This window comes from Mus caroli, unplaced genomic scaffold (assembly GCF_978045245.1).
Source record: "Mus caroli unplaced genomic scaffold, Mus_caroli_1 scaffold_5, whole genome shotgun sequence".
Classification (NCBI taxonomy): Eukaryota; Metazoa; Chordata; class Mammalia; order Rodentia; family Muridae; genus Mus; species Mus caroli.
The window spans coordinates 64381233-64407382 of NW_028227260.1; the positions used below are offsets into that span (position 1 = coordinate 64381233).

The 26150-nt window shown below is 38.3% G+C and overlaps 1 protein-coding gene across 1 annotated transcript in view; it reads left to right on the forward strand.

Annotated features, from left to right (window-relative positions):
• The window catches only part of Abcb7 (ATP binding cassette subfamily B member 7), a 135811-nt gene that overhangs the window by 37680 nt on the left and 71981 nt on the right, over positions 1–26150 (forward strand). The window lies entirely within an intron of this gene.

Below are 26150 nucleotides of genomic sequence, written 5' to 3' on the forward strand. Positions count from 1 at the left end.
TATCCTGTACTGGCTAGTTTTGTGTCAACTTGACACAGCTGGAGTTATCACAGAGAAAGGAGCTTCAGTTGAGGAAATGCCTCCATGAGATACAACTGTAAGGCCTTTTCTCAATTAGTGATCAAGGGGGAAAGGCCCCTTGTGGGTGGGACCATCTGTGGGCTGGTAGTCTTGGGTTCTATAAGAGAGTAGGCTGAGCAAGCCGGAGGAAGCACGCCAATAAAGAACATCCCTCCATGGCCTCTGCATCAGCTCCTGCTTTCTGACCTGCTTGAGTTCCAGTCCTGACTTCCTTTAGTGATGAACAGCAACATGGAACTGTAAGCTGAATAAACCCTTTCCTCCCCAACTTGCTTCTTGGTCATGATGTTTATGCAGGAATAGAAACCCTGACTAAGACATATCCTGATATTTTTTTCTTCTTTTTGATACCTTCTACTGGTAAGGCTTCCCTGAATTTTCTACATTTTCATTGAGTTTTCCAGTTCCATCTTCATTTCAGCCTGAGTTCTCTTCAGTATTTCTGTCTCTTTACTGAATTCAGTTTTCAAATCCTGAATTTTCTTCACTCCTATTACTTCATATGTTTGTATCCCCTTGTTATCCTACTTAATTTCATTAAGCTCCATTTATGTATTCTTTAAACTTGAATTCTTTGATAAAATTTATGAATTAAAAAAATTCTGGGGTTCATTAGGGCTAATGGGCTTGAGGGGACCAAATCATCCTGACCTTTCATATTATTTGTATTTCTGTGACATGAGCTGGGCCTGCAGATTCCTTCTTTTGGTAGTGTATCTGAAGTGAGGTTCTAGCCTTCTGCACATTGGGACAATGCAGGAGGTAGGCCAGGAGCAGCCAGTGCTTGAAGTGCTGAGTTAAGAGTTAGGCTTAGGAGTATAGAGATGGCCTTAGGGCTAGTGAGGAACATGGGAGCTTAGTAGGCAGTGATGGTTCATAAGCTACCTTCATCTTAAGTTTTGAAGCAATGTCTCTCAATGAATCTGGAGCTCACTCACTTTAATAGACTGCTGTCCATCAAGCTCCAAGGATCAGCTTGCCTCCCTGCCGTATTCTGGGGTTGCAGATATGGACCCTTACTTACACTGCAGTTTTACTTGGACACTGGAGATACAAACTCACTCACAGTTGTGTAACAAACATTTTCTTACTGAATCTACACAGCCACCAAGTATGTTGTTTTCTCTATGTATCATACAAATATGTATATATGTGTGTGTGTATACACACACACACACATACATACATATACACAAAAAAAAACCCAAGAAAACCAGGACACAAAATTCAATAGGCCAAACGATTTTAATATTTAAAATTAAAATCTGAGGTTAGCCTTGAACTCAAAATCTTCTATATTACCAGTGCTAGAATTACACTGTGTCTGGATCAAAATAAAAAAAAATATATATATATATATTTACTTTATGTGCATTGGTGTTTTGCCTGCATGTGCGTCTGTGTGAAGGTATAGGAACTCCTGGAGTTGAAGTTACAGACAGTGATGAGCTGCTATGTGGATGCAGAGAATTGAACCTAGGTCCTCTGGAAGAACAGCCAATGCTCTTAACCACTCCAGCTCCCAAATTTAATTTTTAATTGACACATACATATTCATGAGGTGCACTGATAATTCTATACATATTCAGTGTGTAATGGTCAGAATAGGGTATTTAGCATTCTCCAGTCCTTCAACTATGAAAAAAAATGTATGTGTGAGAAATAGGATTAAACTGGTTATGTTGGTCCATGCCTTTAATCCTAGCACTTGGAAGGCAAAGGCAGATGGTTCGTTGTAAGTTTGAGGATGGCCTAATGTGAGTTCCAGGACAGCCAGGGTGATGGAGAGAGACCATGTCTCAAAAGGGAGGGAGGTAGGAAGGAAGTCAGGGAGGGAGGAAGGAAGGAAGATAGGAAGGGGGAAGAAAGATAAGAAGGAAGGAAAGATGGTTAAACGAAATCCTACTCGACTATAAAAGAATTGTCTGTCTTTTGGTGGTAGGATGATGGATGCATGCTTCTTTTCTGTTCTGTTTTCCAAATGTTCTGTAATGAACCTGACTTGTTTTTGTGATACTGCAGTTAAAATAAACATGCAGTTTAAGATTCCAGTTATCATTTCCCTTTTGTTGTATCCTTCCAGTTTCTCAGGGAAGCAGCTGGTAGAATCTGAGCTGCTTGCCCATGATGCTTGATAAAATTATAAGATGCACACACACAGGAGGTGACTTTAGCTTGTTTGTCCTGTGATCCATGGTATATACTGAACATATGGAAGTTAAACGTTTTTAACCTTTATGAGGTTAGGTCATAGAGCTAACACTAACTCTTAACAGTTCCAGAGTAAAGTTTTAAAGAATACAAGAATTTGCTATAAAGGAAGGGAAAATGATGAAAAAAAATTGTCTTGGTTTCTTTACTCTTGTTCTTTGAAAGTCTCAGCCTGCAGCCCAAGCTGGCCTGGAATTTGTCATCTTTCTCAGCCTCCTGAGTGCACTGGGGTTCCAGGTGTGTGCCATCAATGCCTGGCTTTTGGCCTTGATTTCTGCTGTCTAATGATACTATTGATTCTAGACTCCTTTTCCTGTCCTTTCCTTATCCTGCTTCAAGGGATGGATTCAGCTAAATAGCAAAGGAGAAAACATTTTAGGCAAGAGAGCTGATGTCTATAGAAGTTCAAGCATGTTTGAAGGATAAGTGGGTGTAATCCTCCTTCAGCACCTATGGAGGGTTGGAACCATAATTTAGGGGAGCCCTGGTAAGGGAGCACTAAGATTTTCTAATACTTAAATCCCTTATGTAAAATACCATAGTAGTTGCATCCACAATTATCTCCCTGTATACTTTATGCAATCTCTAGATTGCTATTTGACACATGTAAATGCTTTGTAAGTCATTGTTAGGAATTTTAGGGAATAACACTTTAAGGAATAACTGGGGGGAAAGCCTTATATGTTAGTATAAATGCAGTTTGATCCTGGGTTGGTTGAATCATGAGCAAGGAATCTGTTGATCAGGAGTGTCTATTATGTGTCATTTTGAATTAAGTGTTGACTTTATGAAATGGAGCTAGGAGAAATATGTTTTAAAAGGTTAGAGGCTGGAGAGATGGCTCAGAGCTGTTAAGGACTATAGCTAATCTTGCAGAGTACCCAGTTTGAAGCCCTAGCACCCACATAGCAGCTCACAGTCACCTGTAATTCCACTTCCAGGGGATCCAACACCTGCTTCTAGCCTCTACAAGTACTAGGTATACGCATACATACATTCAGGCAAAACAACTATACACATAAAATTTAAAAGTCATTTTAAAAAAACAAGTAAGGGGGGTTGAGTGATAAAGCAGGAATAAAGACCTAGGTCCCAACCTCAGTACTATTAAGAAAAACAAATCTTGGTAATAAGAGATTAATTGGTGTTCAAGTTGGCACAGAATTTGAATAGTAATCACAGGTGTTGCAGATAATAGCGAGTCACTTGAAGTAACATAGAAGGGTGAATTTTTTCCCTTTTAGAAAGAGACAATTTTTCAGACAGGGTTCCACTATATATCCCAAACTGGCCTGGAATGCCTCTGTAACCCAGGCTGGCCTTGCACTTAGCATTCTGCCTCAGCCTCCTAAATACTGGATTATAGGCAGGAACTAGCATGCCTGACTAGGACAGAAGTTTTAAAGGGTTTTAAGAAGATGAATTTTCAGTTGTGTATAGTTGTGGTTCACAAATGTGGGCTTGAGTTTAGGGATTGTAATAGCTAAATCAGAATTACCTTGTGGTCTTTGGATTCATAGAAGCTAGATGTAGTGGCTTAGGAGGTTGAGGCAGTGCTGTGAAGTGAGTTCAGGACCAGCCTGGGCTACATAAGGCGCCCCTTTCTCAGAATGAAAAGAAGGGAAAGACAAAGGAAAAGAAAAGGAAGCTGAGGAAAGGGGGGTGAGACATGTTTTATATATCAAATTTTTTGATAATAGCTAGAAAATGATATACAAATTTTCTTTAATTTCTATCATTATTAATACTTTGTTTAGAAGAATATATATGAACACTTTTGTCAAGACTTATAAAGAAAAATTCTTAAGTAGACAAAAGTAAAAGAAGCATGTATTTGACTAACCCAATCACCCACTTAGACTTTGTGTATATATATATATATATATATATATATATATATATATACACATCAAATATGTGTAGCTGCAGAATACATCTTCCTTTTTTTTCTCTCAGAACTTATGTGTATATACCTCCTCATCTACATTTCTATTTTTGTAGTTTCAGTTGTTATCTTTGCTCACTTTCATTCTGAAAATACTAAGGGGGAAAACTCCAGAATTAAATGGACCGAAGTTTTATGTGCCATTCTTAGTGTAAGGAAGTCTAGCGCTATCATGCTACTACATGAATCATCCTTTTTGTTGTTTTAGTTACTTTCCTTTTGGCTATGACAAAATACACATCACAAGCAACTTAAGGGAAGAGGGGTTTATTTGTTTATGATTGAGAGTATTCAGTCCATCATGTCAATGAGCCTGGTGGTATAACTAGCTCTTGTCCATGGCAGTGCAACTTGCAGTGGCTTCTTTTCACATGGCATAGACCAAAAAGCTTGGGCAGCAAACAGTGGCCCACTATAATCTACAATACTTACTCCATAGTGGCCTACTTGTGCCCCAAAGGTTTCATTACCTCTCAAAACAGTGCCCACCACCTGGGGACTAAGTGTTCAAGAATATAAGCGTGTTGTGGGCATCTTGCATTCAAACCATAACACTGTTTTTTCTTTATTGTATGTGCTATTAGGCCATTAGTCATTTAGCTTCCTGGGTTATCTGATAGAGTATCACACTGCTTATCTGATATTATTCTTATGTAGTACTGTCTTCCAAAACACTAGAGTAGTGATTCTGACAATTTGAATATGCCAATAATATATCAAGCCTCAGAGCACTACCTGTAAAAGATAACAATTTACAACGTAATGAGGGATAAAATATATATGTAAGTTGAAGTTGTGAATGAAACTGTTTGTATAAGGTTTGGTACTGTTCAGTGGCAGTAGAAATATGCCCGCCCCCTGGAGATAAAGAAGGGAGTGCTGTGTGTAAAAGGGTTCCCCAATCTAGTTTCTCCAATCCTTGTTAGTATTCATTTGTCCTTTGTATTTCAGCTGTATTGGTAGACATGGAATGGTGTTTTATTGTGCTTTCAACTTGCAGTCTTCTAATGGCTAATAGTTTTGAGCCTCTTTTCTTAGACTTTTGTAGACTTATTTTGGAGAAACATCTATTGAATGTTTTTTATGTTTGGTTATTCTTTCTCATGTTATAAATGTACATTTTTATTTTTGATATCTCCCTTCCTAGTGATATAATTTTCATGCTTAGTCTCTTGTTGTGTGAATTGTCTCATAATTTGAAGCCCAAAGTTTTAAATTTTTGAATATGTTCAGTTTATCCAAATGTTTTCTTTTATTGCTAATGCTTTTGATATCTTGTGTACTAAACTTTTGCCTAACCCAAGGTCATGATCAGATTCTCAGTGTGCTTCCTTCTAGGACTTTTATGGTTCATATTCTTTCAGGCTATTTTGAGAGTTATGTATGTGGATATGGTTATACTGGGAGTATTTGATGAAAAAGATGGTTTTTGTCTATTTTTCTGTTCATGGCATCTATACAGAAGTCAACCTAAAATGTTACATATTTATTTCTGAAATCTCAGTTCTATTCTATCAAACTATACCACTGTCTTGATTACTGGAGTTTTGTGATAGCTTTTGGAATTGGTAAGTATCGTTTCATTTTCTTCTTCATGGATATTGTTCTAGGTCCTCTTTGTCTATGTTCAATTTTGTCATTTTATCTTGAATCTTTTTTGTCATTTCTGATTTTTAACATTTTCTTTTCGCACTTCACTTTTTGTTTTTTGAATTTTTTTTGGTAGTGCTGATGGTCTCTAGTGCTAGATGACTCTGCTATCACTGAGCTTTATCAAACCCCACCCTTCCTTATAACGGTATTCATTTTTTATTCTTGGTTTTTCCAGATTTGAGCTTCTAAAATATTATTTTCTTTTTAAATTTTTATTTTATTTTTTACATTCCATATTTCATTCTTGCCCCCCCTCCGTTCTCTCTGTCTGCTCCACATCCCACACCTCCTCCCCACCCCACCCTGTCTCCACGTGAATGCCCTCATCCCCCACCCCACCTGACCTCTAAACTCCCTGGGGCCTCCAGTCCCTTCAGGGTTAGATACATCATCTCTGAATGAACACAGACCCAGCAGTTCTCTGCTGTATATGTGTTGGGGGCCTCATATCAGCTGGTATATGCTGTCTGTTTGGTGGTCCATTGTTTGAGAGATCTCGGGGGTCCAGATTAATGGAGACTCCTGGTCCTCTTACAGGATCGCCCTTCTCAGCATCTTTCACCCTTCCCTAATTCAACAACAGGGATCAGCTGCTTCTGTCCATTGGTTGGGTGCAAATACCTGCATCTGACTCTTTCAGTTGCTTGTTGAAAGGCAGTCATGCTAGGTCCCTTTTTGTGAGCTCTCCATAGCCTCAGTAATAGTGTCAGGCATTGGAACCTCCCCTTGAGCTGGATCCCACTTTGGGCCTGTCTCTGGACCTTCTTTTCCTCAGGCTCCTCTTCATTTCCATCCCTGTAATTCTTTCAGACAGGAACAATTATGGGTCAGAGGTGTTTCTGTGGGATGGCAACCCCACCCCTCACTTGATGTCCTGTATTCCAGCTAGAGGTAGGCTCTACAAGTTCCCTCTCCCTACTGTTGGGCATTTCATCTAAGATCCCTTCCCTTTGAGTCCTGAGAGTCTCTCACCTCCCAGGTCTCTGGTGCATTCTGGAGGGTCACCCCAAGCTCATATCTCCTGAGGTTGCCTATTTCCATTCTTTCTGCTGGCTCTCAGGGCTTCAGTCCTTTTTCCTCACCTAATACCATATCAGATTTCCCTTCCCCACATACGCCCCCTACCCCGTCCACTTTCCCTCCCAGATCCCTCCCTCCCTCCCCAATTCAGATTGCTTTCTTCTCTTTCCCAAGTAGGACTGAGGCATCCCTAGTTGGGCACTTCAGCTTGTTGACCGTTTTGAGTTCTGTGGACTGTAACTTGGGCATTCTGTATAGTTTTGTTTGTTTTGATTAGTTTTGTTTTGTTTTTGGCTAATATCTACTTATTAGTGAGTACATACCATGCATGTCCTTCTGGGTCTGAGTTACCTCACTCAGAATGGTATTTTCTAGGTACATCGATTTGCCTTCAAAACTCAGGATGTCCTCGTTCATTAATAATAGCTGAGTAGTATTCCATTGTGTAAATGAACCACATTTTCTGTATCCATTTTTCTGTTGTGGGCCAGCTGGGTTATTTCCAGCTTCTGGCTATCACAAATAATGCCATAATGAACATAGTGGAACACGTGCCCCTCTGGCATAGCTGGGTCTTCAGGTAGATCTATTTCCAATTTTCTGAGGAACCTCCAGATTGATTTCCAGAGTGGTTGTACCAGTTTGCAATCCCACCAGCAAAGAAGGAGTGTTCCTCTTTCTCCACATCCTCTCCAACAGGTGTTGTCACCTGTGGTTTTGATCTTAGCCATTCTGATTGGTGTAAGGTGAAATCACAGGGTCATTTTGTTTTGCATTTCTCTGATCGCTAAGGACTTTGAACATTTCCTTAGGTGCTTCTCAGCCATTCGAGATTCCTTAGTTGTGAATTCTCAGTTTAGTTCTGTACCCCATTTTTAATTGGGTTGTTTGGTTTTTTTTTTTTTTTTTTGGTGATTAACTTCTTGAGTTCTTTATATATTTTGGATATTAGCCCTCTATTGGATGTGGGGTTTGTGAAGATTTTTTCCCAATCTGTAGGTTGCCAATTTGTCTTATCTACTATGTCCTTTTTCTTACAGAAGCTTTCCAGTTTCATAAGGTCCTATTTATCAATTGCTGATCTTAGACCATGAGCCATTGGAGTTCTGTTTAGGAAATTTCCCCCTGTGCCAATGAGTTCAAGGCTCTTTCCCATGTTATCTTCTATTAGATTCAGTGTATCTGGTTTTATGTTGAGGTCTTTGATCCACTTGGACTTGAGCTTTGTGCAAGGTGACAAATATTAGTCTACTTTCATTCTTCTACATACAGCCAGCCACTTAGACTTATTTCTGGGTCTTCAGTTCTATTCCATTGATCAACATGTCTGTCTCTGTACTAATACCATGCAGTTTTTATCACTATTGCTCTGTAGTAAAGGTTGAGGTCAGGGATGGTGAATCCCCCAGCTATTCTTTGATTGTTAAGAATTGTTTTTGCTATTCTGGGTTTGTTTGGTTTTTTTTTTTGTTTGTTTGGTTTTTTTTTTTTTTTTTTTTTTTTTTTTTTGCCTTTCCAGATGAATTTGAGAACTGCTCTTTCCATGTCTTTGAAGAATTGTGTTGGGATTTTGATGGGGATTGCATTGAATATATAGATTTTGTTGAAGACATTTTCAGGTCCTTTGAGCTGGGAATTTTCATTCTCCTTTATTCCGATTATCCTTAGATCTAGTCTTCATTGTGTCCTGAACTTCCTGGATGCTTTGGGTTAGGAGTCTTTTGTTGTTGTTGTTGTTGTTGTTGACAGGGTTTCTCTGTGTAGCCCTGGCTGTCCTGGCACTCACTTTGTAGACCAGGCTGGCCTCGAACTCAGAAATCCACCTGCCTCTGCCTCCCGAGTGCTGGGATTAAAGGCGTGCACCACCACGTCTGACAGGAGTTTTTTTATGTTTTGAATTTTCATTGACAGTTTTATCAAATGGTATCTTTTACACCAGAGATTCTCTCTTCTATCTCTTGTATTTTGTTGGTAATACTTACATCTGTCATTCCTGACCTCTTTGCTAGTTTTTCCATTTCCAGGTTTGCCTCCATTTGTGCTTTCTTTTCTTTTCTTTCTTTTTCTTTCTTTCTTTTTTTTTTTTTTTTTTTTTTTGGTTTTTCGAGACAGGATTTCTCTATGTCGAACTCAGAAATCTGCCTGCCTCTGCCTCCCAAGTGCTGGGCTTAAAGATGTGCGCCACCACACCCAGCTCGTTTGTGTTTTCTTTATTGTTTGTACATCCACTTTTAGGTCTTGGATTGCTTTACTCAATTCTTTCAACTGTTTACCTGTGTTTTCCTGTATTTCTTTCAGTGAGTTATTGATATCCTCCTTAAATGACTCTATTATCTTCATGAGATAGGATTTTAGGACAGATTCCTGATTTTCAGGTGTGTTGGTGTATTCAGAGCTTGCTGTGATGGGAGATCTGGGTTCTGATGATGCCCACAAATTTTGGCTTCTGTTGCTTAAGGTCTTGTGCCTGCCTTTCGCCATCTGGATATTCCTGGTGTTTGTTGGTCTGGGTAACTGTCTGGAGTCTGCTTCTTTTGTCCCTGGGTTGCTTCTGGTCTCCCAGTAGGTCTGCAGTCCTGGATATATGAGACCACCTGTGGGGCCTTTCAACTGGGGCCTCTTCACAGGGTCAGAGAAGCTGCTTATCTGTTGACCTGGCAGCAGTAGATCTCCTGGGAGGCCTTCAGCCTGTTGGGTCTTTAGTAGAGCAGTCAAGGTGTTGTCCAACTGTTCCAAGTGCAGCTTATCCTCAACTGCTCTGAGTGCAGAGGCTCCTCAGCTGCACCACTGCTCTGAGTGTAGTGGGTCCTCTAGGATAGATTGGGATATGGAGTCTTCAAGGGAACAGACCAACAAGGGGTCTGCCCTAGTGGCAAGGACCAGGTAGAAGGAGTGGGAGAAAGGGGAGTAGTATTTGGGAGGGTGGGGGTTTTGGTGGGTGATGGGTCCCGAGTCCACCAGGCTCCCAGCAGCAGCTCTGGGACTGGGGAGTGGGTATTGTTGAAGGGTTTTCTTACCAACTGCTCTGAGTGCAGTGGTTCCTCTAGGATGGATCGGGATATGGAGTCTTCATGGCAGCAGACCAACTAGGGGTCTGCCCCAGCAGCAAGGATCAGACAGAACTAAAATATTATTTTCTAATCTTTTCAAGTTGTCTAATCTTATTCTGAGTTTATACAATTTGGTTTATGTTATATCTTGTATTATTTTCTTAATTTCTTTTCATCTCATTTGGCAAGAATTTACTTTTACTTTTTTAAAGTTTATTTTTTATTTACTTGAATTTTGTTTTCTGTATATGGGTGCTTTGCCTGCATGTATGTCAGTGTACCACTTGCATGCTTGGTGCCTGAGGAGTTCAGCAGAGGGCATTGAATCCCTTAGGACTGGAGTTGCATTTGGTTGAGAACCACCATGTGGGTGCTAGGAATTAAACTCTGGGTTCTTTTGAAGAGCAGTGGATGTTCTTAACCACTGAGTCATCTCTCTAGTTCTTACACTTTTACTTTTGATCTGTTTTATAAGCAGGTCTTTCTGTTCTATTCCTTGGTTACAGGGCTGTCATTCTTTTTTGTTTGTTTGGTGTGTGTTTGTTTGATATAGTATTTGAGATAGTGTTTCTTGTAGTCAAGACGGACTTTCAACTTGTTATATAGTTGAGTCCACTACTTATCCTACTATCTCGAGATTCCTGTCTTATGATTTTTAACACTGTTGAAAGTATGAGTTAGAAAATGCATATATCCTCAGTGTACAACTAGACTTATATTTTTAAAAAACTGAAATTATTCATGTATAAATGTGTCTATAATGCCATGAAACTAGACAAACAACTTAGTTATATTAAAAATCTAGTTTCATTGTGTGGTAGCACATGTTTGTAATCTCAATATTTGGGTGCTGAAGCAAGAGGGTCTAAAAAGAACAAACAAATTTTTTTAGTTTAATGTTTTTCTTCAGTAGTTTGACAACCTCCCTCCATTATATTTTTTTTTTGCATCCAGTATAGCAACGCAAAGTTGATGTCCTTCTGGTCCTAAACTTAATTTGTTTCTTGCTTTGTGTAGTGTCTTTTAGAATATATTATTTTTACTTTGCTTTAAGAAATACTTTTATGTATATGGATGTTTAACCTGCAACCATGGAGTCTGTAAAGAGGGCATCAGTCCCTTGGAGCTGGAGTTATAGATGATTTTAAGCCACCATGTTGATGTTGGTAATCAAACCCAGGTCCTCTGGAAAAGCAATAAGTGCTCAAAATCGAGACAACTCTGTAGCCTGCCCCCAACCTTTGATATTTTTAAATATTATTGTGGCTGTGTTTTTTTTTCCTCTAGGCATTTATAGCCTCTTCTAGGTATGAGTTCTTTCATCATTAATTCTGGCATTTTTTGTAAATATTTCTTTCCATTTCAGATTTTTCTTTTTTTCTGGCCTCTTATTAAATAGATCCTAACATAGAGTATTGATACTCTTTATTTATTGTTACTTTCAGTAGCTTATATTTCTGTTCTCTGTTCAAAGTCCTTATCTTCTTCTCCTAGCCTCTTTCTTTGTAGGATTTTTAGTGTCTCCTTCTTGCCTCAGGCACATGACAAATGATCATAGATAGAAGGCCAGTCCAGAGTTAAAGAAAGGACCAAAGGAGCTGAAGGGGTTTGCAATCCCATAGGAAGAACAACAATATCAACCATCCAGACCTGCCAGAATTCCCAGGGACTAAACCACCAACCAAAGAGCACACATGGAGGGACCCATGGCTCCAGCTGCATATGTAGCAGAGGATGGCCTTGTCAGGCATCAATGGGAGGAGAGGTCCCTGATCCTATGAAGGCTCGATAGATGCCCCAGTCTAGGGGAATTGAGGGCCAGGAGGGAGGAGTTGGTGGGTGGGTAGAGGAACCCCTTCATAGAAGCAGGGGGAAGGAGGATGGGATAGGGGGTTTCCAGGATGGGGGAAAACTGGGTAAGAGGATAACACTTGAAATGTAAATAAATAAATAAATACATACATACATACATACATACATAATAAATGAAAGCCAGTCCGGGTTCAGTTTAGTTTGGTAAGCCTGTGAATCTTCAGGAACCTGCCAGGTGAAAATGTGTAACCACAGTTCAGTGAGCACAAGGACCATGTTTTCCCTTGTGGTCCAGTAAGCCATGCCTAAAGTGTAGCTTCTATGCCTATGGAGATGGAGCTTAGATGTAAGTAAGCACAAACCTCCTCACACAGTATTTTCTGAGAATTTGCAACAGCTTTTTCTTTCATGGTATTCTCTGGTTGTTTTTAGTTTTTCGTTAGACTCCAGAGTTCAGTTAAAGTTGATTCATGTCTGACAAATTTTTGTAAGCTTAATTATCATTTTCATGAGAGGTGCCTTGTTAGCAGGAAAATCAGCCTAGATGTTACAAGATGACAATTACTAAGTTCTAAATTCACTAGTTAAAGTGAATTGCTGATATTGCTAGTAGTGACAAGGTTAAGGCTACTACTTATTGACAGTATAGCCTTAAGCAAGCAACTTTTGAGCCTGGCTTTCTTGTCTGGAAATGGGAATATGAACAACAGCAGCAGTAGCAGCAACAATAGGACCTTACATTGTAGGGGTATAATAGGAAGGAAATGATATAATATTGTGCTTTGTGCTTGCCAAGTAGCATGTACTTAAGATATAGTGGCCATAGTTATTTCTACTTAAAGTGATTATAGAATAACTATTGCTAATAAACAGTATATAATGTAAGCATACCTTAGCAAGCTGAGATCAAAATGAGACTAAGAAATATAATAAAATACTACATTGTTCAACAGTAGATTTGCTATATTGTTCTGAACTGAACTAGTAGGATTTTTAAGGTAGATGATGGTAGTAAGGTAGTCCAAGTACTATCTCATCATAATATGTATGCTGCTGTGGCATTTATTTCTGCATCTTTCTCTTTTAGGTTGAAAGCATAAAGACCATGTGTTTGAAATCATTGTTCTGTCCAATGTCTAAGACAAAACCCATTGGTTTATTTATATTGCAAAAGTGAGCTCCATTTAACAAAGTTGTTTGGACAGTTTACAGTACTGTTTGCTTACTTTAATTTGAAATTTAATTTGTGTGTGTGTTTGGGGGGGGGGGAAGGAGAGGGAGGGAGCGAGTGAATGCATGAGGAGTCAGAGTGTAGCTTTTGGGACTTTGTTGTCACCTTCCATCTCATTGAGACCGGGTCTTATTTCTTTCACTGCACAGCATACTTTAGCTAGCCTGCCAGTTTCTGGGCAGATCTCCCGTCTCATTGTAGGAGTGCTGAAATTACACATGTGAGCCATGGCACCTGACTTTTTGCATGGGTTCAGGAGCTCAAACTCAGGTCATTAGGTTTGTGTGGCAAGTGCTTTTACCTGCTGAGCCATCTGCCAGGTCCAAGGTTTGTTTACCATTAAAGCATTCAAAAGTGACTTGGAGGCTCCAGGTACTTCTTTTCAAGGCAGCTTTAAAATTTCAGCTTTCAAAATGCTTCTAGGAGAGCTGTGGGATTTCTTCCTGGCATTACATGAAAACAAGTGTTCTAACTGTTGTATGAATTATGGTCACCTTTGAGAATTTCTGAAGTGCAGTTGAAGAGAAGAGTTGATATTTTTAGAAGAAAAAAAAGTGACAGATTTTCAGGGCTTAAATAGACCTACAGAAAAAAATGAGAGGGAGCAAAATTAAGATATTTTTCTATATGCTTGTTTTGAGGGTGATTTTGTGATATATTTTGGAAAGCGCCCCCATTTTTTTATTGGAGGAGCTGACTCAGTTGGTTTGGGCGATAGTACTTTTATCAGAAAAAGAGAGTCCATTTTGTTCCATGTCCTTGTACAATTAGCTATGAGGAGATAATGGAATAAGGGTTAGCACCTTTCTCAGACTTGAGTGCCATTAGCAACACTAAACTATCAATTAAAAACAAGAAAGAAAAATCAATGAACATTAAATAAAAAGAAACAAAAAATGGGTTAGAAGGAGACAGAAGGTACCATTTTGAGGGGAATAGCAGATTGGTATCAGAAATCCATCAAAGGCCTGTTTTTTCCCTATTTCTTTAGTAGAAAGGAGCTTTCAGAATGCTGTGAACACTCTGTATATGTACGCTAAAAGCAATGTAAAATTCAAGAAACCAAATAACATCTTTAATGTTCCTTCTCATTTTAGTGCTAATCAGGAACTCATTAGGTACCATTTGTAATCCCTGATCTTAGATTTGTGTTTATATTGATAATCTCCTAGTCTACACCTCTTCTAAGCAAATTATATCTTGAATTTCATACCAAAGGGATGCTAAGTATCAACATTTGATGGAATGCTTATAAAGAGAATTGAGGTATTTTGGATATGACCTGTATAGTAAACCTGCTAGAATGATCCACATAAAAGAAAAATGTTGTCTTCTATGAATTTAGGGTAATTTCCCAGGTAATTCAGTACTTAGTAGCAGTGTGACGTGTGCATAAAAAGCAACACACATAAATAAGCATTTATAGAAAAGTATAACTAAACAAAGTGGTAGATCTTCCATAACAGCTATGGAAATGAGAGTTATAAATGTTATAAATGTTATAAAAGAGGATTCTCTTTTAAATAAACACAAAGAGTAAAACTACCATATTGCCCAAATGTGAAACTGTTAAGTACCAAAAATAGGCCCAATTCCATATCCTTTGATTTTTTCCATATTATCTCAAGATTCTGCTGCTGATGGAATTGTGTAATAAGTATAATAATGTATAGAATGTGTAATAATGACTCCATTCTCTATATAAACATAGTATGGCTGGAAACTTAGGAGTAGTGTGAGATTGATAAGAACTTTCTAAAATTCTTGAGATCTTCGCCTAATTGATTGTTAACTGGGCTCTTGGTAAATGTACATGGTGTGCTAGTTTGTATTTGCTCCTTAGTTTCCTTCTTTAGAATAAGTTGGTTCTGACTTTTGGACTATTTGGTTATTTTTTTTTCTTGTCTTTTCATACTCTTGGGAATCTGTCAGATGAACCAAGAGCCTTGCATATGCTAGGCAAGCCAGCACATACACCACTGAGCTCCAACCTCAGCCAGGTCACTGGTTTTAATAGACAAATGGTTTGTAATTTATTGTTAGTCTCCTATCAATCACTGTAGGATCTTATACCATTAGCTAAAACGTAAGGAGTAGTGGTTACATTTCATGTTGACAAAATCATGTTACTTTAAGCAGCTTACTTCCCAGAAGTTTACCTAAGTATTCCAAATTCTGTGAAGAATCTTTGATAAATAGGATTTTCTGCTGATAAAATGTTTCAAAAATAATAAAAATTAGAAAATAAAAGGAAAAATACTTGAGGAAGAGAGGGAATCTGTATGTATTTTTATATTTTGAAGTTTTTGTGATGATATTTTCTTTTTCTTTTTATTGCATTTATTTGCTTAAGATCTCAAGAATTTTAGAAAGTTCATATCAATCTCACACATGCTGTGACACACATTTGGAGGTCAGGGTGTTAATTCCACAGATGTGAGAAGAAAGACCACCGACCCAAATATGGCCAAGTTAATTAAAGCAAGCTTTGTTATGCGCAGGGCTGTGTTTCCCTAAGGTCGGGCTCAAGAGATCAGCATTGGACATGGGGAAAATAAAGATTTTGAGAGGGACAGGTTCCCTCTCTTCCTCAAGTATTTTTCCTTTTATTTTCTAATTTTTATTATTTATGAAATATTATATCAGCAGAAAATCCTATTTATCAAAGATTCTTCACAGAATTTGGAATTTGGATAGCTCTGGAGTAGGAGGCTTCCAAATGGGGGATTTGACAGGCTAATAGGCAGGGTTACAGAAGCAAAATATTAGCATAATGTGGTCCTAACAACCTCTTGAAACAAATACAGGGCTACAAGGTGCTCCTCACAACTATTTGAAACAAAGGCATGGTTGCTATTTCCTGGAATAGACAGTACAGACCATTTGTAGTTAATGTTAGATAGAAGTGGGCATAACTTTAAACAGGAATGAACTTAGGTTGTCTTGAGGCAAGCTGGTTTATCAGTGGGAATCAGTTCCCTTCTAATGTGTAGAACCTGGGAATTGAATTTAGTTCATCAATCTGAACCATCTTGTCAGTCTGCTAATGCTCCTTTTACTTTTTTCAGAAAAATTTTAGCTTATCATATAAAGTGATAGGTTTCACCATGCTCATACATATGTTGTTATACACTTTTATTATTTGTTTCCTTTCCCTGCTAGCAGACACTTTCAGTCTTCCTCCTCCTCCTCCTCCCCCTGTATCTTTAGAGGTTGAAGGAGATTCTCTAGAGCACAGTTCAACAACTCAGCAATTTATAGCAGTTGTGTCGGATTGAGTTCATATATGATTTATGTGTTAAGCTGTTTTAAAACAGTTTTTAGTAGTCAGGGAAACAATCAAAAGAAAATATATTATGATGAATTATAATCAAATGAAATTCCGGTTTCATTGCCCACAGTTTTTTATTGGAACTCATGACATATTCATTTATGTATTATCTGTTGCTGCTTTAATACCACAGTTGCCATGATGAGTAGTTGTGTAAATGATTATATGCCTACAAACTCTCAACTACTTACTACTTGGAAAAGGAACTCAAGAACTCCCATTTACTATAGCTTTTAAAAAGTAAAACACTTCACCATGAAATAGATACAGGAATAAATAGAAACATGGAGATGAAAGAGTATTCAGAATTCAAAATTATTAAATATTGATAAAAGAAATAGATGACAGAAGTAAAAGGAAATTATCTTGTGTGGTATTCATTGATTAGAAGAAGAAATATCACCCAAATTTTAAGACTATCCAAAGCAATATTATAGAGTTAGCTAAATCTATATCAGAATTCTAATTCCTATATTGGGAGGTAGCTTAGTTCTAGAGTAGTTGTCATGCACAAGCTCTGAGCTTGATTTCTGAACACACACACACACGTATGTACATAGAATTTTAAAAACCAAATTTGAAAAAAGCAATCCTAATGTATATATGGAGCCATGAAAGATTCTGATGAAGGAAAGCTGTCTTTTTTTTGTTTGTTTGCTTTTGTTTTTGTGTTTTTCTCTGTATAGTCCTGGCTGTCCTGCAACTCACTTTGTAGACTAGGCTGGCCTCGAACTCAGAAATCTGCCTGCCTCTGCCTCCCGAGTGCTGGGATTAAAGGCGTGCGCCACCATACCTGGCTAGGAAAGCAGTCTTGAGAGGGAAAAATAAAGTTGAAAATTAAGTTGATTCTTAATTTCAAATTGTATTGCAAAACTACAGTGATGAAACAGTAGGGTACTAGCATGAATATAGACGTACAGACCAATGGATTAAAACAGAAAGGGAAGAATTGAACCTATAATGTTTTTTTATTTTCTTATTTAAAAAAATTTAAAATTTTATATATAGTTTGAACATATTTTCCCTCCCTTAAATTCTTACATATCCCCTCCCACTCTCTATTCACTCAACTGTACAACAACAACACCCTCCCCCATACACAAAGGGAACAAAACATAAACCCAGACAGAAAAAAAAAAAATATCACCAAACTGTAACCAAATAAAAAGCATACGTGCACACACAAAAAGACTATGGAGCCCATTAGCTGTTGGTCAGAAGTAGTCTCCTGAGCATGAGGCCTTTCTTCATTGGAGAAAACCAGTTTTCCTTCTCTGAGCATATATAAATGACAGTTTAGTTGTTACCTTTATCTTAGTCCCTACATTCTCTCTCTCCTTCTCTCCCTCTCTCTCTCCCTCTCACTCTCCCCCTCATCTGTGTGTGTGTGTGTTTGCGTGTGTCTGTTTGTCTTTCTCTCTCTCTCTGTCTCATTCACTTCAAAAAATATAACAAAATAATATATAAGATAAACCAATAAAATATCATATTGAAGTCGGACAAGACAAACCAATAGAAGGAAAGAGACACAAGAAAAGGTACAAGAATCAGAGACCCACTCCTTTGCATACAGACTCCCATAAAACTATACTAGAAGCCATAATGTAAGGACAGAGGACCTAGTATAGACATTGCAGGCCCTGTGTATGATGCTTTATTCTCTGTGAGTTCCTAGGACTGAGTCTTCCAACGTCTCTCACTGTCTGCATCATGTCTAGCTGTGGATCTCTGTATTTGTTCCCATCTGCTGCAGAAGGAAGCTTCTCTAATGATAGCTAAACAAGGCACTAATCTATGAGTATAGCAGAATGTCATTAGGAGTCAGTTTATTGCTATGTTCCTTTAGTAAAAAAGCAGTCCTGGGTTTTCCCCGTAGGTCCCTGGGTTTCTAGTCCCAGGTACTTGGTCACCCAAGCACTGTTAGATATAGTTCTATCTTATGGAGTGAGCCCAGTGTCAATTACTCCCACAAGCTTTGTGTCACCACTGCCCTAGCATATCTTGCAGGTAGCACACCATTGTAGATAAAGGGTTTGTGACTGGGTTGATGTTTACATTCCTCTTTTGATAGTCTGCAGTGTACCTCCCTGAACCAGACATTAGAATGTAGGGATGAAGGCTCTAAGTGAGTACCAGCTTGACATCTTCATGTTCAATAAGTTGTGTGGTTGTTGTCTTCAGCAATAGGGTCTTGCTGTCAGTTTGTGGAGAGCAATGTCTTGGGAATTGCCTGGGTTGTTTGGGAGTTTCCATAGGACCTTTTAGCGAGCAGCTCAATTCAATGTAACCCAGTCCTAGAACTGGAAACTTAGTTTGCTGCTGAGATGGCTAGTTGGGGATATCTCCCCTATTACTTGTATGTCCCTTCTTTTAATTTTGCTGTTCTAAAATTATTTATTTCTTGTGTTTTCATGGTTGTAATGAACTTCTTTAGGTTGGAGTTTACCTACTCACTGTAGGGCTGGATTTGTAGATAGATGACATTTAAATTTGGTTTTATCATGGAATGTCTTATTTTCCATCTATGGTAATTGAATGTGTTGCTGGGCATAGCATTTTGGGCTGGGATCTGTGGTCTCTTAGAGTCCACAGTACCCGGGTCCTTATGGTTTTACAGAGTTTCCATTGACAACTCAGGTGTTATTCTAATAGGTCTGCCTTTATATGGCACTTGGCGGTTTTCCCTTGTAGCTTTTAATATACTTTCTTTGTTCTGTAAGTTTAGTGTTTTGATTATTATTTGCTGAGAGGATTTTCTTTTTTGATTCAATCTATTTGATGTTCTATATAATTCTTGTTCTCTGACAGCCATCTCCTTTAGGTTAGAGTGTTTTGGGTTTTTTTTTTTTTTTCTGTGATTTTATTGAATGAATGTATTGCCTGTGCCTTTTATTTGAATTTCTTCTCCTTCCTCTATTCTTACCATTAGATTTGATCTTTTCATACTGTACCAGATTCCCTGGATATTTTGTGCCAGGAATTTCTTAGATTTAACATTTTCCTTGACTAGGTATCCAATTTTTTTTGTCATGTCTGTAATGCCCTAGATTCTTTATTCCATGTCTTGTGTTGGTAAAGGTTTCCTCTGTGGTTCCTGTCTGCATTCCTAAAGTTTTTTATTTCCAGATTTCCCTTGGGTTGGGTTTACTGTATTGATTTCCACTTTTGGGTCTTCAACTCTTTATTCATTTCCTTCCTGTTTGTGTTTTCATAGATTTCTTTAAGGCATTTATTCGTTTCCTGCTTTAAGAGCTACTACCATATTCATAAAAGCTAATTTAAGGTATTTTTCTTGTGCTTCAGTTATGTTGGAATATTCATGGCTTGCTGTGGTTGGGTTGTTGAGCTCTAGTGGTGACCATATTGTCCTGGTTGTTATTTTATTGTGTTTTTATGCTGACGTCTAAGCTTCTGGGATCGGAAAAATTGTTATTCTAGGTACTGATATCTGGTCTTGTCTTTGTTGGGTAGGTCCTTGCTTCTCTTTCTTCTCTGGATTTTAGGAGTGTATGGCAGCTGTATCTTTCCTGTAGGAAAATTTTCTGGGGTCCTGATAGGTGTGGACACTGGGTGTTTCTGCTTATTGCAACCTGAGACATAGGAATGGGCATAGGCTGGGGGCAGTTCAAGGGCTTCACATGGAGGGAGGGAAGCAGGGCATTCCACCAGGATCTTCTCAGTCCCCTGGGAAGGGGGTCAGAGAGTGAGGAAAGGCCACTGCAGAAGAACTGGGGATGAGACTGGAACTGTGCTTGGAGAAATGGAAGGGAAGGGGAAGATCTCAAGTTAGCCTGCTTGCTTCCCTGGTCTAAGTGACCTCTGTGCTCTCAGGGAGTGCCTGCTGGAGTTGGGGGCTGGGACAAAGCAATGAGTGGGGAAAAGTTTGAAGGGAGAGATCTCTGTGATCCACTGAGATGGGTGCAGGAGGGGAAGAGAGGTTTGTTGTTCTGCTGCAGAGCTGAGGTTAGGAGTGAGTAGTGGATTTGTTTTGGAGGACAGAGGAAGAGGTGAAGATCTGCAATTAGCCAACCTGCTTCCTTGCCCAGTGTAGCCTGAGGGTCCCTAGGGAGAGCCTGATAAAGTTGTGGGGTGGAACCAAGCAATGAGTTGGGGGAGGAAGGTTAAGAGGGGAAGATCTATGAGGTCCTCTAGAGATGAGGTTTGGGCTGGAAAGCTGCCACTGCTGTTCTATTACAAAGCTGGGCATGAGACTGGGGCATTTGGTTTGGAGGAGCAGAAGTAAAGGTCTTCATCTGGCCTATCAGCTTCCCTTGCTGGAGTGGCCTGTGGGTTCCCAGGGAGTGTCTGCTAACATTTGAGGGCTGTGGTAAAGCAATGAATGTTGGAAGACACTTTAGGGGAAGATCTGTGTGATCCATTGGAGATGGGAGTTGGGGAGGCTGCAGCAGGTTTTCTGCCACAGAGCTGGGCATAAAACTGGGGACTGGATTTTGAAGAGTGGAGGCAGAGGTGAAGATCTGGACTTAGCCTACCTGTTTCTATGACCAGAGTGGCCTGTAGGTTTCCAGGGAGTGAAGCTAACTAAACTCTTAAAGGAAAGCAAGAGAAAATATCCTTGACTTAGCTTCGGCAACGACTTTTTGCATATAACAAGCTTAGACAACCAAAATTAAATAGGATAACATTAGACCAAAAAGCACTTATGCAAAAAAAAAAAAACAACCAAAAATCTGATAAAGGAACCTATGAAAGGAGTTCTCTTACAATATAGTAGCAACACTTTTAAACTTAAAAATGAGCGTAGGATCTAAATAGACATTGTTTTAAAAGAAATAATATAATGGCCAAGAGTTATATGAAAAAGTGCTCAAAATCACTAATCACCAAGGAAATTCAAATAAAAGCAACACTGAAATCATACTTATCAATGGTGGCCCACGCCTTTCATCCCAGCACTTGGGATGCAGAGGCAGGAGGATTTCTGAGTTCAAGGCCAGCCTGGTCTACAGAGTGAGCTCCAGGACAGCCAGGGCTGTGTACAGAGAAACCCTGTCTGGAAAAAAACAAAACAAAAAACAAAAAAAAAAAGAAAAAAGAAAGAAAGAAAAGAAAAAAAGATTATTTTCAGGAAAATCACAGATAATAAATGAATGAGGTTATAGAGAACAGAGAAGCATTGTATAGTGTATATAGGATCATAAATTGTTATAGCTGTTATGTGTGGGGTTTTTGATTTCATCAAAATTGAAACTGTCACGATCCAGCAATCTTGTTTATGGTTATATACCATAAGGATATGAATTTGGTATGTCATAGAGATGCTGACACTCCCATGTTCATTGAAGCATTGCTTATAGTACTGAATATATGAAGTATTAGTAGACGACGGAAACAGAAATTGGCGTGTGTATATGTGTGCACAGTTGTGCATGCATGTAATGGAGTATTATTTAGCGTTAAACAAATTGGAAAATTGGCCAGTTGCAACAAAGTACTTAATCTGGAGGATATTATGTAAAATCAAAACAGACCCGGAAAAATATGACAGAATTTCACTCCTGTATTGAATGCTAAAAATGTGAGTATGTAGATACACATTGTAGGACAGCAGTTATTGGAGGAGCATGGGGAAGCAAGGCAAATGGACAAGTGTTGGCCAAAAAGTACAAAAATGCAGTAATATAAAACAAGCAAGGTACATCACTGTTAGTAATAATTCCATATTGAGTTTTGGGTTTGCTTTTCTTTTCACTAAAATTTTTTAAAGTTTTTATTTTATTTTAATTATTGTATTGTATATATACTTTATCTGCATGTATATTTGTGCATCATATGCATTCAGTGCCTACAAAGGCCAAGGAGAAGCATTGGATCTTCTGGAGTTGGAGTTAAAGATACACCTGAGCTGCCATGTGGGGTTAGAGAATGGAACCTCAGGGTCCTCTGGAAGAATAACCAGTGCTCTTAATCACTGAGCCATATTCCTAGCCACTATAATTACATATTATATATAAGAAATTTGCTAAGGGTAGATTTGAGGTACTATGACCACATACAAAAAGGTAACTGTGAGGAGATAGCTACATGATTAATTAGCATACCTATAATTGTCTCCTTATTTACCGTATTGTACATGATGAGCACTGAACAATGCTGGGCATAGAAATTAGAGGGAAAAGCTTTGCTTTATATTTAACTTGTATGTGATATTCTTCCATAAATTGAGCTGCACCCTTATTATTTTTATTGAAAACATTTTTCATATATTATGATTATGCTTTTCCTCTCCTCAGATCCCTCCTGCCCATTCATCTCCATGCCCTTTCTTTTCTCCTAACAAAACACAAACATACTGTCTGTCCCTCCTGTCTCTGTCTCTTTGTCCTTGTCTCTGTCTCTGTATCTTTCTCTGTCTCTGTATCTCTGTGTCTTTCTCTGTTTCTTTCTCTCTGTTTCTCTCTCTCTCTCTCTCTCTCTCTCTCTCTCTCTCTCTCTCTCTCTCACACACACACACACACACACACACACACACACACATGCACACACACACACACCCCACAAAAAATGGAATCTGAAATATACAAGCAAAAGACCAACAAGACAAAAAAAAAATGCCCAAACAAAGCAATATGACACAGTCTACAAAAATACCATTGAGTTTATTTGTGCTGGCCAACAACTTCTGAGCATGTGGCCTACCCTGAACTGTGGTTAATATATCCAGTGAGACTCCTTACCGCCGCCTCTCAGCACTGGGACCCCATTTGGCTGGAACCTGTGCATGCTGACAGTCTGTGAGTTCTTATGTGTCTCAGACCTTACCACTTTTAATTCTTCTTCTTCTTCTAAAAAATTTAAAAATACCAACACTTATTCTAGAATCATGGTTTTGTGTAAGTGATGATTGTTCAAAATTCTTTTTTTTTTAAACAAACATTTTTCTGTTTATTTCATGTATGTGAGTACAGCAGAAGAGGGCATCATATCCCATTACAGATGGTTGTAAACCACCATGTGGTTGCTGGGGATTGAACTCAGGACCTCTGAAAGAACAGTCAATGCTCTTAACCGCTGAGCCATCTCTCCAGCCCTGTTCAAAATTCTTAATGCTGTGCTACCATTTTTCTATGTATTCATCAGTCATTTAGAATAAAAGTCCTTTTTCTGGTCAGCTTTCATTTGAGAATTATAATTATAAAAGAAGCTTGCCTGCTGTTTGTCTCCTCTCCCCGCCTCTCTGTTGCTTTCACTCCCCCCTACTCTTCACCTCTAGTTTCTCAGTAGTTGGAAAGAAAACAAGATTTTATGGCAGTTGCATTTTTAATACTTTAAAGTTGATTAAATTTAAAATAGGTTTGTATCACAGCTGTTTTTCTTTAAGAATGCACTGAGAGGTTAATTTAAATGTTTTATATTTTGATCACAGATGACTAATGATCAGATAATAATAGTATTCACACATGACTTATAGATAGTGTTAAAAATTATAAGCATCAAGGATACATAATTGTAAGCTTACTTTTGTTTTAAAGTTTCACGAATGGAGAATATGTAAATGACTCAAATCCCTTGTGGTTTTTACTCCTTTATTTCTCCAGTGCTCAGAATCCATCTTAGGGCCTGTAAATGTCAGGTAGTTTGTTTATCATTGACCTACATACCTAACCTTTATAATCTCTTACTATTAGTTAAATTTTTAGGTATCATCAATAATGAACATGAGTTTAATTATAAAAGTTTACTATTATAAAAAATATAAATAATAATTATTACATTATTTTTGTAAAGGTTGAATTTTGCCTTAAAGAGAGAACATAAATGTAACGAAAAGAAATCTTGATTTTGTTACTCTTTTCTCTTGGGTCTTGGTCACATTTATGTAGAATTAGTTTTGCCTAGTAAGTCTTTGTTTTTAGTATTGGTATTCATTTTTTTTCCTGAGAGAAAAGGTTTATTTGGGCTTATAATTTTCCTCTGTCTATCTTGGTAGGGAAGCCATGGCAGTAAGAGCTTGTGGCAGCTGATTGGTCACATAGCATCTGCAGTCAGGAAGCAGAAAGGGATAAATGTCAAAACACAGCAAGGATCCAAGTCCAGGGCTTGGTCCACTAATTTTATCCCACTTCAGTTCATCTAATCAGCATAGCCATAGACTAAGCTAATCTAGACAATCCCCTGGAAACTCAGAGGGTTGTCACGTGATTATCCTATAAAAATCCTTAATGACCATGTACATAAAGCATGGTACATTTAATGATTAGTAGATGAATGCTATCAGTGTGAGTGGGAGTGTATGATATGCTTAAGTCATAGATTTCTTAAAATTCAGTTCTTCCAGTTTTTAAAAGTTGAAATAAACACAGATCTCCAGGGTATATAATTTTAACTTACCTGTCTCCTAAAGTGGAGAGACAGATTACCATTTTTTGCATATTGAATTTCTTTGGTATTTGTGCATGTTTGTCACGTCCACTATCTTCAGTAGTATGTGATTTATTGTTTCTTTTGATGTCCAGTTTCCTGAATTCGAAGCTTACAAGAAACTGGAGTAAAGTTTGCATATGGCTTGAATGTGGAGAATGGTGAGGAAAGAATTAAAGTGCCTGAAACGCATTGTCAGGGTTCATTTTCATTATTGACATGAAACAACCTAGAATCATTTGAGACAATGTGTCAGTATCCACAGGGCCTGCACAGGTTCAAGCCAAATGGGGTCCCAGTGCTGAGAGGGGGTGGTATGGAGTCTCACTGCATATTTTAACCACAGTTCAGGGTAGGCCACATGCTCAGGAGTTGTTGGACATCACAAATAAACTCTTGGTCTGTAAGCATGCCTGTGTAGAATTGTCTGAATTAAGTTAATTGATGTGGGAAGACCCAGCTCACTGTGAGTGGCATCATTCCCTAGGTGCGAGGTACTGAACTGTGTAAGAGTGGAGAATTTGGGCTGGTGAGATGGTTCAGTGGGTAAGAGCACTGACTACTCTTCCAAAGGTTCTGAGTTCAAATCCCAGCAACCACATGGTGGCTCACAACCACCCATAATGAGATCTGATACCCTCTTCTGGTGCGTTTGAAGACAGCTACAGTGAACTTATACTAATAAATAAGTCTTTGGCCGGAGCAAGCAGAGGTCCTAAGTTCAATTCCCAACAATCACATGAAGGCTCGCAACCATCTGTACAACTAAAGTGTCCACTCATATACATAAAATAAATAAATCTTTTAAAAAAAGAGTGGAGAATTTAAGCAGAGTACAAGCAAGTAAGCATGCATGAATTAATTTCCCTCTACTCTTGACTGTAGATGTGATTTGGCTAGATGTTTGAAGTTCCTGCTTTGATTTCCTCACAATGATAGGCCATGGCCTGAAATTGTGAGCTGAAATAAACCCCTTTCTACCCAGGGTTGCTTTTTGTTAGGGTATTTTATCACAGCAACAGAAACTGATCCCACATTAAGAGTGGATGGTTTGGTTAGAGATGATCAGTTAGAGATTATCTGAAATAAGAGAGGTTTGTCATGACACTGCATATAGATATCATGAGATTCCCTGGTTTTATATGTACAAATGAGCATACTTTCTCAGTCACATATGCCACATTTTCATTGATTTAGATCTTTTGGTATTTTGAAATGTATAACATTGACATATACTCCATTTATAGCTTAAGTAAAGACTATTGCTTGCCTTTCATGAGACTAGACCTAAGAAACATTCCTTTTCACTGAGTTGATGTGTAATTCAGATATATATATTTGTCAATTTTACAGCTATCCATCTGGTGTTACCATAGAGAAATTATTTTTTCATTTGTTTCTATTTAGAAAAAATTAGTTTCTTAAGTTAGCATA